The sequence below is a fragment of the Schistocerca nitens genome, chromosome 4, assembly GCF_023898315.1.
Source record: "Schistocerca nitens isolate TAMUIC-IGC-003100 chromosome 4, iqSchNite1.1, whole genome shotgun sequence".
Lineage (NCBI taxonomy): Eukaryota > Metazoa > Arthropoda > Insecta > Orthoptera > Acrididae > Schistocerca > Schistocerca nitens.
Window position 1 is genome coordinate 632,552,423 of NC_064617.1, and position 13,625 is coordinate 632,566,047.

Sequence of the window (13,625 nt, forward strand, 5' to 3'; positions counted from 1 at the left end):
TATTTGACCAAGACCGTACAGATTTGGGTGCTCCTGAACACATCAACATCGACCACAGACGACTATGTCCAGGCGATCGAGGAACTGATTCGCAGCAATCTGAGGTTTTCTAACCATGTGGACGTTCAGCAGCGGTTTTCGAATGGCCCCGTGACCAATGACCAGATATGCATCGTCGAGGAATTGAATGATTAGAGAACGTTCGGACCACTGTTTACAGAGACTTCGTGACTGTGTTGAAAAGTAGTGTCAGATATCTGTGCCACTTCGAACTATAGTACAGCATTCAACAAAAGTTATTTGGCCTCCTGTGATAATGTGTAATTTACTTTTTGAATGATTAATAAAAACCTCCTCAACTGTATTGTTATACAGTTGTTGTTTTACGACCGGTTTCGTATGTTGATATCTTCAGGTTTCCAGTGTTCAACAAACGAAACCGATCGTAACACTATAAATGTGTAATAATACAGCAGAGGTGGTTTTTAGTAATCGTTAACATTGTCAGTTGTGGTGCTCAGCCTGATACAGATTATTACTTTTTTAAGTCCTCTCGTATTTATATCCTGCTACACTTCCTCTTACTTCACGTTGTCACCAGTACTTAAAAGTTCTTCGCGTTAAATTTCAATCCATACTTTACCTCCAGTTCCACCCATATACTCGTATTTAACCTTTCTTGTGCCTCTCCTTCATTATTTCCCCACACCATCAAAACATAAGTAAAACAGCATTACTTTCATATTTTCATTTTCTTATCCTGGCTATCGTTGGCTGCCCCAGGCATAGTAATACCAAAGGGAACACATCGGACCACTATTCAGAAGGGGGCAGTATTCACAGTCCAGTCGTTCTCACGTACGTTTTCCGCGAAGTTCTTCGTTAATTGAGATGAATGTCGAGTAATCTCGAAGTCGCTGACGATTCGATACCTCGTTTTGCCCTACTCAGCTGCTGACCATTTGCAGTAACAGAGTTGCGGATAGCTGACCTTAACAGCCCCGTCTGTCCATTACCTGTGTTATTTGGAGGATATGTTTGAACTGTGAAGCAACACCCGTAGTGGTCTGTAATGCCACTCGACACAGAAGTACATCTGCATCCACACAGATGCTCGGCAAGCCAATGTACCTTACGTGGAGGAGAGTACCCTATATCACTGCTAATCATTTCCTTTTCTCTTCACTCGCAAGTAGCACGAGTAAAAACGACTGTGTGTATGCCTCCGTTTGAGCCCTAATTTCTCGTATCTAATCTTCGTGGTTCTTACTCTAAATAACGTTGGCGCATTAGAATCGTTCTGCAGTCAGCTTCAAACGCCGGTTCTCCAGATTTCCTCAATGGTGTCCTCCAAAGGGGCGTCGGCTTCCCTCCATGTATTGCCATTTGAGCTCCCGAAGCATCTCGATAACACGAGCCTGTTGCTCGAACCTACCTGTTACAAATCAAGCAGCCCTGCTATGAATTGCTTTGATGTCTTCCTTTAATCCGAGCTGGTGCGCATACCAAACACTTGAGCACTACTTAATAATAGGTCGTACTAGCACTCTACATGCGGTTTTCCTCAGAGAGGAACCAAACTTTCCCAAAATTCTCCCAGCTAACCGAAATCGACCGTTCGCCTTCCCTACCACAGTCCTTACATGCTCGTTCCATTTCATACCGCCTTACAACGGTACACTCAGATGTTTAAACGACGTGACCGTGTAAATCAGGACACTACTAATCCTGTATCGGAACATTACGGGCTTGTTTTTCCTACTCATCAGCGTCAACTTTAATTTTCCCAAATTTAGAGCTAGCTGCTACTGATCGTATCAACTAGAAATTTTGTCAAAGTGATGTTGTATCCTCCTTCAGTCACTCAACTTCGACACCTTCTCGTGCACCAAGCGTCATCAGCAAATAGCTGCTCATCCTATCGTTCAAATCTTTTATGTGTATGGAAAATAATTGCGGTCCTGTCTCTTCCTTGGGGCATTCACGGTCGAGGAAAACATACTGGGAATCTGTTCCGTATGCTTGTACCTCCGTTAACAATCTACAGCGAGGTAGCGTGTCAAATACTATTCGGAAGTATAAACGTGGAATCTTCCTGTTGTCCTTCATGCATAGTTCGCAGTATATCACCTGAAAGCCGGCCGGGGTGGCCGTGCGGTTCTAGGCGCTATAGTCTGGAACCGCGGGACCGTTACGGTCGCAGGTTCGAATCCTGCCTCGGGCATGGATGTGTGTGATGTCCTTAGGTTGGTTAGGTTTAAGTAGTTCTAAGTTCTAGGGGACTGATGACCTCAGAAGTTAAGTCCCATAGTGCTCAGAGCCATTTTATCACCTGAAAAGAGGGCAAGCTGCTTCCTTGATGGCACTCAGGGATATACTCCCGTCGTTATTGGATACACTGACATTTGAATGTGTCAGATGTACCTCATCTTGAAATCTAACATCAAAAATCGTTGATACCATCGAAGTTGCGTGCAACGTATACGGCAGAAAACAATGGCGTAGCACCCTCGAGTACAATCGTGCTTGCAACCACACATTCGTCACCATTCCAGTTAGCGCGCAGTTGTATCGATGAGTGATGAAATCATTCGGGACTCGTACAATATATGTGGGGGCGAGAGTTGCGGTTATTCGGACTCTCCCAAGTCACCGTTTTCGGTGCAGGAAGAGGGAGGTAAATTTCTGTGAACGAGCGACAGCGTGCACGGATGCACAGGGGACGAGGTAGGAATTGGCCATGTCCGAGGGTAGCGCGCGGCGCCATGAATCTGTAAGGCGGGTGGCGCGCCGTAACGTGATTTGGCCGGCGGTCTGCGCTGTCGCGGGCTGTCACCGCGCCGCCGCCAGCCTCCAGGGGCCGCCGGCGCCCGAGTTATGGACCATCGCCAGATCGACACAGATACGCCGCCGCCGGCGCACCCTTCCCCCGGGGCCCCTCCCTAAGCTCTTTACCGTTTCCCCAAGGAGGCCGCTTCTGCCTGCTGCTCGAAATTCTGAAGGCTCAAGCGGTTCCTTTGTACTCGCATAAATCCCGACGGTTGTGCACTGCTGGTCAGAAAAAGTGAAATGTCCTTCAGAGCTCGTGCAGCCATTGTAAATAGCGTACTTACAAAACCACAAGTTGTAACAAAAAAACTGAATTGTTTGAAAGACTAATGCGACCAAGAAATTAATTAGATCACAGACCAGTGAGTGATCATCGGCCGCACATTGCTATCCACCCTATCCTAACGATCATTTATGTAGATAGTAGTGCCGCAGGGAAGTGTGGTAGGTCCGCTGTTGACCTACCACACTTCCCTGCGGCACTACTATCTACATAAATGATCGTTAGGATAGGGTGGATAGCAATGTGCGGCTGTTTGCTGATGATGCTGTGGTGTACGGGAAGGTGTCGTCGTTGTGTGACTGTAGGAGAACACAAGATGACTTGGACAGGTGATTGGTGTAAAGAACGGCAGCTAACTCTAAATATAGATAAATGTAAATTAATGCAGATGAATAGGAAAAAGAATCCTGTAATGTTTGAATACTCCATTAGTAGTGTAGCGCTTGACACAGTCACGTCGATGGAATATTTGGGCGTAACATTGCAGAGCGATATGAAGTGGGACAAGCATGTAATGGCAGTTGTGGGGAAGGCGGATAGTCGTCTTCGGTTCATTGGTAGAATTTTGGGAAGATGTGGTTCATCTGTAAGGGAGACCGCTTATAAAGCACTAATACGACCTATTCTTGAGTACTGCTCGAGCGTTTGGGATCCCTATCAGGTCGGATTGAGGGAGGACATAGAAGCAATTCATAGGCGGGCGGTTTGATCATCACGCGAGTGTCACGGACATGCTGGGCTCGCACTGCCTGCTGCTAAGAAAGTGATTGCTTTTGCTGATATGACTTGCAATAACGACTGCGCGAAACGCCGCTATCTCGTTAGGGGTGCTACGGCAGACACCCTCTCGAGCACCCCGAAGACTTCTTGAGCCCTCGGCTGCGACGGGTTCCAGGCTGTCAAAAGAACTGTCGTGTGTGCCATCGCGGACGAGAGACAGGCTGAGGCATGTTCGAGTGAACAAGGATGGAGTTGTCGGGTCCGTCGTTTCCGTGGTGTAGCGGTTATCACGTCTGCTTCACACGCAGAAGGTCCCCGGTTCGATCCCGGGCGGGAACAGTATTTTCCTGCCTATGTCGTATTGTACTCCAGTGAGCCACGTCATGTGTGGATCTGCTGCATGTACCTTCGTTATACAAATACCGCAGTTATTGAATTTTTTAGTTACGATGGGAACATCACTACAAGTTGTCTGTGAAGTAACTCGCTGAGGATACGCTGTTGGTAAAGCATTGGTTCACTAGGGCGCTCAGTTTGTCAACAGTTGCCCATCTATTCGCCCGTACACATTTCAGCCGTCTTTCAAATCTATCGTCTATGGCCTATGGTACATCACATTTGCCTCGGCGCCGATTTCGGATAGCGCCACTTTGTCATGCACGGTATATTTTAACCACAGTGCCACGGGAACATTTTACAAACTTAGCCGTTTCGGAAATGCTTCCATCTTCGACCCGAAAGCCAATTGTCAAGCCCTTCTGGAAGGCAGATAAGTCGTTCCTCGTCCACATTATGACAACGACTGCACTGTTTCTCACGTCCTCCCGACGCACTTTATACCCTCAATTGCTAGTGCTGCCACCTGCCGTCTCTGAGTGGTTATTGCATATTGAAGTCGAACATAGGCGGTGGTCACATTAATGTTTTTGGACTGTGTACATACTATTAAAGTATGTGATCCCAATTCTGGTCACCAAAGTCAAAGTATATGGTCAGGGAAGGGGGCAGAAGGTTGTTACATATGCCTCGTGGCGACAGTATGCAGGAGGTCGAGCGGTCAGAATTTGAGAGTGGGCATCCAGGGCTGCCGTTAAATGACACAACAGGAAATTACAATAAAGAGAATATATTTCAGTGTATGGCATACAAGGGGCGCGCCTAGGTTCGGAAGTTACCAGGTTTAGGCCAGTGTAGGAGGTCGAACAATTAATTGAAATGGGAAACAGAAGGGGAAACGGTTCATGTTAACTTAAGTTGGTGGCACGCTATTGGCTAAAACCAATGACGTGAATTCGCTAGCTGTTTCAGCAGAGGTCTCAGGGCGTCTCTTATCAGCAGCTTTAAATGGACAGAACTGCCTCGGTTTTGCAAGACAGGCGACTTCTGTCACGTAGGTAAGGCCTAGGATACCCTGGGAGAAAACTTGTAAAGATTTCACTGGGCCTTTGAAATAATTTTTTTTAAACCAATTCCCTAAAATATTCCTTGACTGGCTGCCGCCGGCCGAGCGGTTCTAGGCGCTCAGTCGGGAACCGCGCCACCGTATACGGTCGCAGGTTCGAATCCTGCCTCGGGCATGGATGTGTGTGATGTCCTTAGGTTAGTAAGGTTTAAGTAGTTCTAAGTTCTAGGGGACTGATGACCTCAGATGTTAAGTCCCATAGTGGTCAGAGCCATTTGAACCATTTTTGACTGGCTGCCACCGTGTACAATACTCGGTATAATGCATAATGGAGGGCGGCCCTGTGTTTCCTAATCCATTCCCGTATTGAGCTAGGGAAAAATGACTATCTGTATGACTCTGTGCAAGCAATAATATTTCTTATCTTGTTCTGATGAGTCCTGCGCGGGATATACATTGCTGGCAACATAGTGTTCAAACTGTCCTCTTAAAATAGGGGTTCTCTAAATTTACCGTAAGAAGTTTTCGTGATGACTATGTCTAGTGTCTTTCAAAGATTCCCATTTTAGTTCTGTTCCCATGTCTCTTGTCACGTCTGTTATCGTCCGTACTTGGTAAGGACTTTGCTGGAACAGTACTCTAGAACTGGTTGCACTAGCATCCTTTATGCGATTTCGTTGACAGATACGTTTCATTTTCCCAGAACTTTTCCAACAAATTTGTCTTCCATTCACCTTCCCCGGTTCTGATTTTAGCTGATCATCTCATTTCATATCGCTTCTTAGTATAATCCATAGATAATTATAAGATATGAAATGCTCCAGATATTCACCTCTAAGTCTGGAAACACTCTATCGTGTCCTTTCTCTTAGTTGTACGCATAATCCTACCTGTATCCTACTTTAAAGAGAGCTGTCATTCATTAATGTAGATGGAATTTTGTCAAAGTCTTTCTGCAATTCCAACGATGGTACTTTCGTATACACAACGGCAACAGTCAGTTCTGATGATCCTATTTCTTAAAGACTCTTCAACCGTTTAGACCGTCTGAAATTTGGCTATAAACTAAAGATTTAGCAATGACTGGACGTTTAAATTTAAACCTTCCCTAACTTTTTTCTAAAGTTGGTTAACAGTAACTGGACCAAAAGATTAATCAGACTACGTACGCTCGGGGTTTCCAGATAAGTGTCCGCTTTTGGCGCTGATCAATTATTACCCCCACCCCCACTGTGGACTGGCAAGTAGTTGACTGCCGCAGCCGACAGCTTAGTGAGCCTCTACCTCTTTGACTACTAATTTTATTTCAAGAGCCTCAGTGTAAGGTTATTTTAATTAATATATTAACCAAAAGTAACGTATGAAAAGAATATTTCGCGCCGTTTCGTTTTCCAAGGGGGCTGGGGTTAGGCCATACAAGTTTATCCATGAGTATCTCCAGGGTTTGAAAAGACGACTGCGGAGAAACTACAAGACATACTGAAACAGTTTGTAACTCACACTACAGGTTCCCGATATGGGCTTGTTTTGTGATGTGGCAAACGTCAATTCGTGGGTGCAACTCGTTGACACGATGTGTCCAGAAAGGCGCGAAGGTAATTTGGTTGCCTGTCTCCAAGTGGGATCTAATTCGATGTGATAATACGGTGTCGAGGGTTACGATGAAACTTGAGGAGACTCCAACCTGGTGCAGACTGTAACCATTATAATTCTGCTAACCATTGGTGGCCTTCCCTTTACTAGTGGGACGCTGATACACATCAATAACAAGAACAAATTCCAGTTGGTTCTCTGATAACCTGTCGTGGGACGCATACGTCTCGCCGGTAGACTAAGTACGTCTCGCTGGTAAACTAAGGGCTAAACACTGTGCTCCAGCTTGACAGGCCATCCAGATACATCCAGAACGAGTAAATGTATCGAGATGTGGTTTTCGCTGAGTTGTAGCGGACAACGCGACGAATTATCTGCCGATAATCACACCGACTTTTAATTCTATTTTTTTTAAGTGGCCTATATACTTTTTCTCTGACACTGGAACGAAAAGAGAATTGCAACGCCTTGACTTCAAACAGTAACAGGATAACCACGCCACTAAACACAGTCAGGAGACGAGGTCTCAGAAATGTGTGTCGATGTGTATGAAATGGAAGCACGTTGCTCAGACACATTTCACGTGCCGATTATTATGAATGTCATATCAGTTCCTCACGTTGTTGACCATAAGAAGTGATACTTGTTGTGAAGCTGTTTCAGAGAGACAATAACGCACAAATTTTGTGTGGCTTGTGCGGCACGGGCCCATGTTGTACGGAATTTGTCTTCACGCCTTGTCTGTGTTTAACTGTAAATCTCTGGTATAATTTTCCCCACAGATAAAGTGTCTAGAGATGTTGACTTTGGTGGTCATATAAGCATACTCTGTTTTTCCCGAGTGACTCCTGCAATTATCTCCAAATGTTCATAATTGTCTATGTGGAGTGGAAAATTTGGAAATTTGTGGTAAGGTCTTATGGGACCAAGCTGCTGAGGTCATCGGTCCCTAAGCTTACACACTACTTAATCTAACTGAAACGAACTTGCGTTGAGGATAGCACACACACCAATGCCCGAGGGAGGACTCGAACCTCCGACTGGGGGAGTCGTACGGACCGTGACATGGCGCCTGAGACCGCTCGGCTACCCCGCGCGGTTATGTGGAGTGGGTGGGACTTGCGCCATATTGGTGCCACATGGATTGCCGTACGTCCAGTGGGATATTTTCCAATAAATGCGGCAGCATCTGTGTTAGGAACTGTATATACTTGTGGTTGTTTAGAATCCAGTCAATACAACAGAACGCAGAATACGCACGATATATTGACACACCAAAGTCGTTATTTATCCACTCCTATATTGGCGAGTTTCGAGCGCACCGGTAAACATGCGAACCGTTCGTAAATTGTGTGTTTGCTTGTACTTGGTACAGTAGAGCAGACGTAGGTGCGTACTCTTCTGCTGACGACAGGATAGTTGTATGCGGCGCTGGTAGCTCGTTACTCTTAGATCACATACCACACACGAAATGTCGCTGAAATCCTATTCGAAAGCTCTTTCCAGTGTAGAAGCATGGAATTTCATTTAAGGAATAAAAGTCAATGTCATAATTCGCCAACTGTAAAAGTTACATATTAGTTGCGTTCGTCAGCGTATTCCTCACATTATCCGTTATAATTTAGCGTCAACCGCATTTCCATGTATTTACTTGTTGTGCATATACAAATTCGTCAGAAACAGTCTGAAAAGCTTGTAAGGGATTTGCAGGGTAGCTTGTGCTGAGAAATAATTGTTAAGAAAAAAAATACAATGCGCCGTTTCCGAGTTCATTAGCATTGAAGTTAGCCATTCAGGCACTTGCGCGTGCAAATTGAAGCCGCCCACCAGATGCAATTAGTGTCAGTTGTTCTCGTAACGTAGATGATAGCGCACGAGACGCTCAGCCTTTTGCTCGGTTTCGATCCTTATTACCGTCCTGCGTCCAATTTTTGTATCGCTCTCTTGTTCGGTTTTAGGAAAGCAAACGAAGAACACGCATGGCGACACCATCTCTTCCATGTGCCTGAATTTGCGCGCGACGACCTGGTTGGTTAACTCCAGTTCTAATTAAATCAGGAACGGCACAATGTACAGATTTTTTTGTTACCAGTAACTCGTATTCCTCAGCACAATTTGCAGTGCAACACCCTTACAAGGCTTTCAGGCTCTTCCTGACCACCCTGTATATTGCTACCACACCCTCTATACACAACTGCTAATGGGGGCAAAACACATTGCACGTAAATCTTTGCCTGTTATTACGGCTATTCCAGTAAAGCTATTCTTCCAATCGTCTTACCAGTATACCAAATAACATTCGTTAGTTTAAGACTGATACCTACTGTTCCTACTAAATGTTACTCAGTCTGGCAAAGTGTGGCGTCAAATCCACACGACAACTGTGACTCACTACCTTCTGCAAAACATCTCTGCTTCTTTCTATTGTTCAAATATCAACGAAAGCTAGAGAGTCGAAGAGTACTCGATAACGGAAAGTTCCACTAAGCCGCTGATCGAACAATCTGTTCGTGAGTGTACGGCTTCATTTTCGAGGACAGCTGCATACGTCGTAAGCGGCACATAGTCCATGTTCACTATAGTTGCTGTATCTCATCATGAGTGACACCTCTCTTCCAACCATTTATTCCAGATGAATGGAAAAAATATTCTTATCGACTTGGAAGGCGGTGCAAGGTGTCAGTACACCGCAAACACATTGTTCCACACCTTCTGAATGGCGTTGAACGCTTTGTTGCTTAATAATTCAAATCGCCATGCAGTACTTTGGAGAAATGGCGTAAAAGAACAATAGGCTGAAGTGCTATTCTTCACGGATTTGCAGCTGGATCTTGTCGTCGTCCAGACACATGTCTGGACGACGACGTGATCCGGCTGCAAACCCTTGAATAATATCAGCAGTTATTACTCCGAGAAAGTCTACGTAATAGAATGAAGTCACCGAATGTAAAGGCAGTTGCGGGAGTACCTCAAAAAAGTATAATGGGGCCCGTATACAGGGTGAATATTAATATAACCAGAAAACTGCCGGGACCGATTCCTGACTAGAAATGGAGGAAAAAGTCCTAAAACATTTGTCTTGAAATGCATCGTTGCCACGGTAGATGGCACTGACGAATGAAAGTTTCTCTTACGGCGTGCCGTGTGTTCTTTATGTGTTGCAGACTGTGGGATTGACGCAGCGTACTGTGAGCAGCACAATGGTCGGGTATTCTTGTCGGAAACAAACCAAGAAGGTGTTTGTGTACGCCCAAGCAGATGGAAAAGGTCGAGAGACAGCACTGCTATACCAAAACAAGTACGCTCACAGACACCAACTACAAGCCCTTTTTGAGCGTTTGTGTAATCATGGGTCCTTTCAGACAGACAAACTTGCAGCGTGCAGGGAGGCGGCTGACTGTGCTTACACCAGATATGGAGGACCTGTTCTACAGGATGTTGAGACGAGCACTGGTACAAACTCCCGGCAAGTGGTCCGCCAACATGGTGTAAGCCAGTGTACGATTATGTGTATCCTGCATGACAGCCGCTATTATCCCTGTCAGCTGCAACGAGTGCAAGGATTATCAGCTGCAGATTTCCCTCACAGGAAGGATTTTGTCAATGGTTTTTGCACCAGACCATCACAAATATTGGATTTCTGTTATCAGTCCTCTTTTACCGACGAAGCAACCTTTACCAGAACTGGCATCACCAATCTGCATAATTGTCATCTGTGACGACAGACAATCCTCGGGGAATGGTTGAGGCGTCTTATCAGCATCGGTTCAGCATAAATATGTGGGCAGGGATTCTTGTCGACCACATAATTGGATCCGTTATTATTCCACAACGCCTAGACGGGGAACGTACCTGGATTTCCTGCAGAGTACTCGGTCTGGTCTGCTTGGGAGTGTGCCTTTGACAATACGACAGCTTATGTGGTTTCTGCGTGACGGAACACCATCCCACTTCCGCATTACGGCCCGCCGACACCTCAGAAACATCTTCCCCGCTCGCTGGGTAGTATGCGGAGGCCCTTTATCATGTCCTGCTAGACCACCGGACTTAAAACCCTTGATTTTTACCTCTGTGGGCATCTGGAAAGTGTCATGTATTTCTGAACCAGTTCCTGATGTGCAGAACCTTCAACAGCATGTTCGCGACGCCTGTCGCGCTATCCTGAGAGAAACTGGAACTTGCGAAAGAAGGCGTCAATCCTTAATGCGACGTATCGCGTGCGTGCATTGCATTCTGTGGAGGCCACTTTGGACATCTGTCGTGACGTGGATGCGATGCAGGTCTATGTTGTATTCCGGGACGATTTGTAAAGCCGTTGCCCCCAGACTATTTCCGGACACGTGTTCGTAGGATCTTTTTTCCTCTATTTCCAGTCACGACTATGCCCCTGCAGTTTGTCGGTTTTATTAATGTTCACATTGTATAAACCTTGTAGATAGCGTGGGAAGCTTCGAAAAGCTGTTAATGGTTGGTAATTCCTATGGCAACGCCTGAAAATTGTTGCGAAATGAAGATAGATATGTAGAGGATAATCATTAGGCAGAACAACTCTCTGTTAGTCCTTAGTATAGTTCAATGTTAAGTATTGTGCATAAATAGGAGGATATAGCCATTATTATTCGGTTATGCTGTCCACGATAAACAGCAAGAAACAGTGACAACAACAAAAAATGTGGAAGAAATAGTCTGTAACGACCTAAAGCGGGACGAACACACAAAAATAGGTTTAGAAGGGCCGATGAAAGACTGGCACTTGTGGAGGAATCCTCAGAAAATGTCCACCCAAGGAGGAAGTAACTTACAGAACGCTTGTTCGACCGATACTTCACTACTGCTCGTCAGTCTTGGATGCACAACAGGTGGTGTTAACAGAGAAAATCTGAAAGAAACGTAGAAGGTCGCTAGAACGCTACGGAGATGCATATCAAACTAAGAGAAGACGCTGTGCTTATAGCTTAAGTTCATTTCATGTCTTTATTTATTTATTTATTTTTGGATGCTGACGTCTTCAACAGTAGAATTTTGAGGCAACTACAGTTAGCTCAGTTTCGATGCCATCTCTTAATATGCTTTCCTCATATTCCTAGTGGGAGGACGACAACCGACCCCCTTTCTGATTTCGGACTGATGTCGTGTGGCTCCTAGCGAAGTGCAAGCCTATTGATTTGCCGCTTTCGAGGCTTCTGAATCGTTTTGTCTGCTTATTTAATCAAGCCGCTACTCATTTAGCCACGCGAGGTTTATTGGATCCCATGCCAGGCCTACCCACCCTAGAAAGATCTAATGTGGTCCCTTGCTCGGAACCCGGCCCTACGCTTTTAGTATCCAGTGACACTAATTATAAGCCCAGAGAAGCAGCTATTCTGAAGTCATAGGCTGCCATCGATAGTCCTTTTTGCGATGCACTTAGACCTAGTGTCCAATTCACAGTGTACGTGTGGCACCCAACAACTCATACTCAAACCAGCTCCGTTCAGGCTCACCTTGCGACCTTCTACAAGCGCGTCCGACTTCTCAACTGCCTTTTGTGTAGCCGTGGGCTTCAAGCAGTGGTCTCTCTCTCACTTGTAATCCAGTACTGTGATTGCTATTACATTAAGATCATTTAAATATTTACTTTCACACTTTGGATATACCAGATATTTTATTATTGCTACCTGATTTGTGTGTGTTTTTCTAATTTGATTTTGAAGATACTGTTCTGTATGAGAGTTGTAACGAACTCCATCTTGGCAAGCAACTCAAAGATTAATTAGTAATGAGTAAGTCTGAACTAAAAAATGCGGTTTCACTAACTTCAAATCAGAATGAGATTTTCACTCTGCAGAGGAGTGTGCGCTGATACGAAACTTCCTGGAAGATTAAAACTGTGTGCCGGACCGAAAGTCGAACTCGGTACCATTGCCTTTCGCGGGCAAGTGCTCTACCATCTGAGCTACCCAGGCACGACTCACGCCCCGTCCTCACGGCTATGTCTCCGCAATATCCTTTCTTTCAGGAGTGCTAGTACTGCAAGGTCCGCAGGAGAGCTTCTGTAAAGTTTGGAAGGTAGGAGACGAGGTACTGCCAGAAGTAAAGCTGTGAGGACGGGGCGTTAGTCGTGCTTCGGTAGCTCAGATGGTAGAGCACTTGCCCGCGAAAGGCAAAGGGCCCGAGTTCGAGTCTCGGTCCGGCACACAGTTTTAATGTGCCAGGAAGTTTCATAACTTCAAATCCTGTGAATGCCAAACGTTCACCTCGAGTATACTTTTCGTCTTGTCTTTCATATTTCTAATGATGATTATTGGTTTGTTATCCTTATACGGATTACTTGATTGTTACACAACACGTTTATGTTTCAACAAAGACTACAATTTGTCGTTCCATTACTCCCTATCCCAGTATGATTTAATGTTACTGATGTGTGCTGTCGGTGTAATGTCGATTTAAACCCTGCTAAATGTTATGAAGAGAAACGGTTTGAAAAGACTCCTTGCTTCTCTCATGTATTCCAAAAGCGTCCACATTTCTATGCTCGTCTTACAGTTGTTGAAGCATTTTTTCTTTTGTATTTTCATACAAGAATCCGGCCAAACTACACTACTGGCCATTAAAATTGCTACACCAAGAAGAAATGCAAATGATAAACGGGTATTAGTTGGACAAATATATTATACTAGAACTGAAATGTGATTACATTTTCACGCAGTTGGGTGCATAGAACCTGAGAAATCAGTGCCCAGAACAACCACCTCTGGCCGTAAATAACGGCCTTGATGCGCCTGGGCATTGAGTCAAACCAAGCTTGGATGGCGTGTA

The 13,625-nt window shown here is 45.2% G+C and overlaps 1 protein-coding gene and 1 non-coding gene across 2 annotated transcripts in view; both read left to right on the forward strand.

Moving 5' to 3' along the window:
* LOC126251652 (calmodulin-binding transcription activator 1) overlaps positions 1 to 13,625 on the forward strand; it is a 1,922,036-nt gene that overhangs the window by 1,140,036 nt on the left and 768,375 nt on the right. The gene's annotated exons all lie outside the window — the stretch shown is intronic.
* Trnav-cac (transfer RNA valine (anticodon CAC)) lies at positions 4,099 to 4,171 on the forward strand. Its single transcript has one exon. It is a non-coding gene; the product is annotated as a tRNA-Val (tRNA).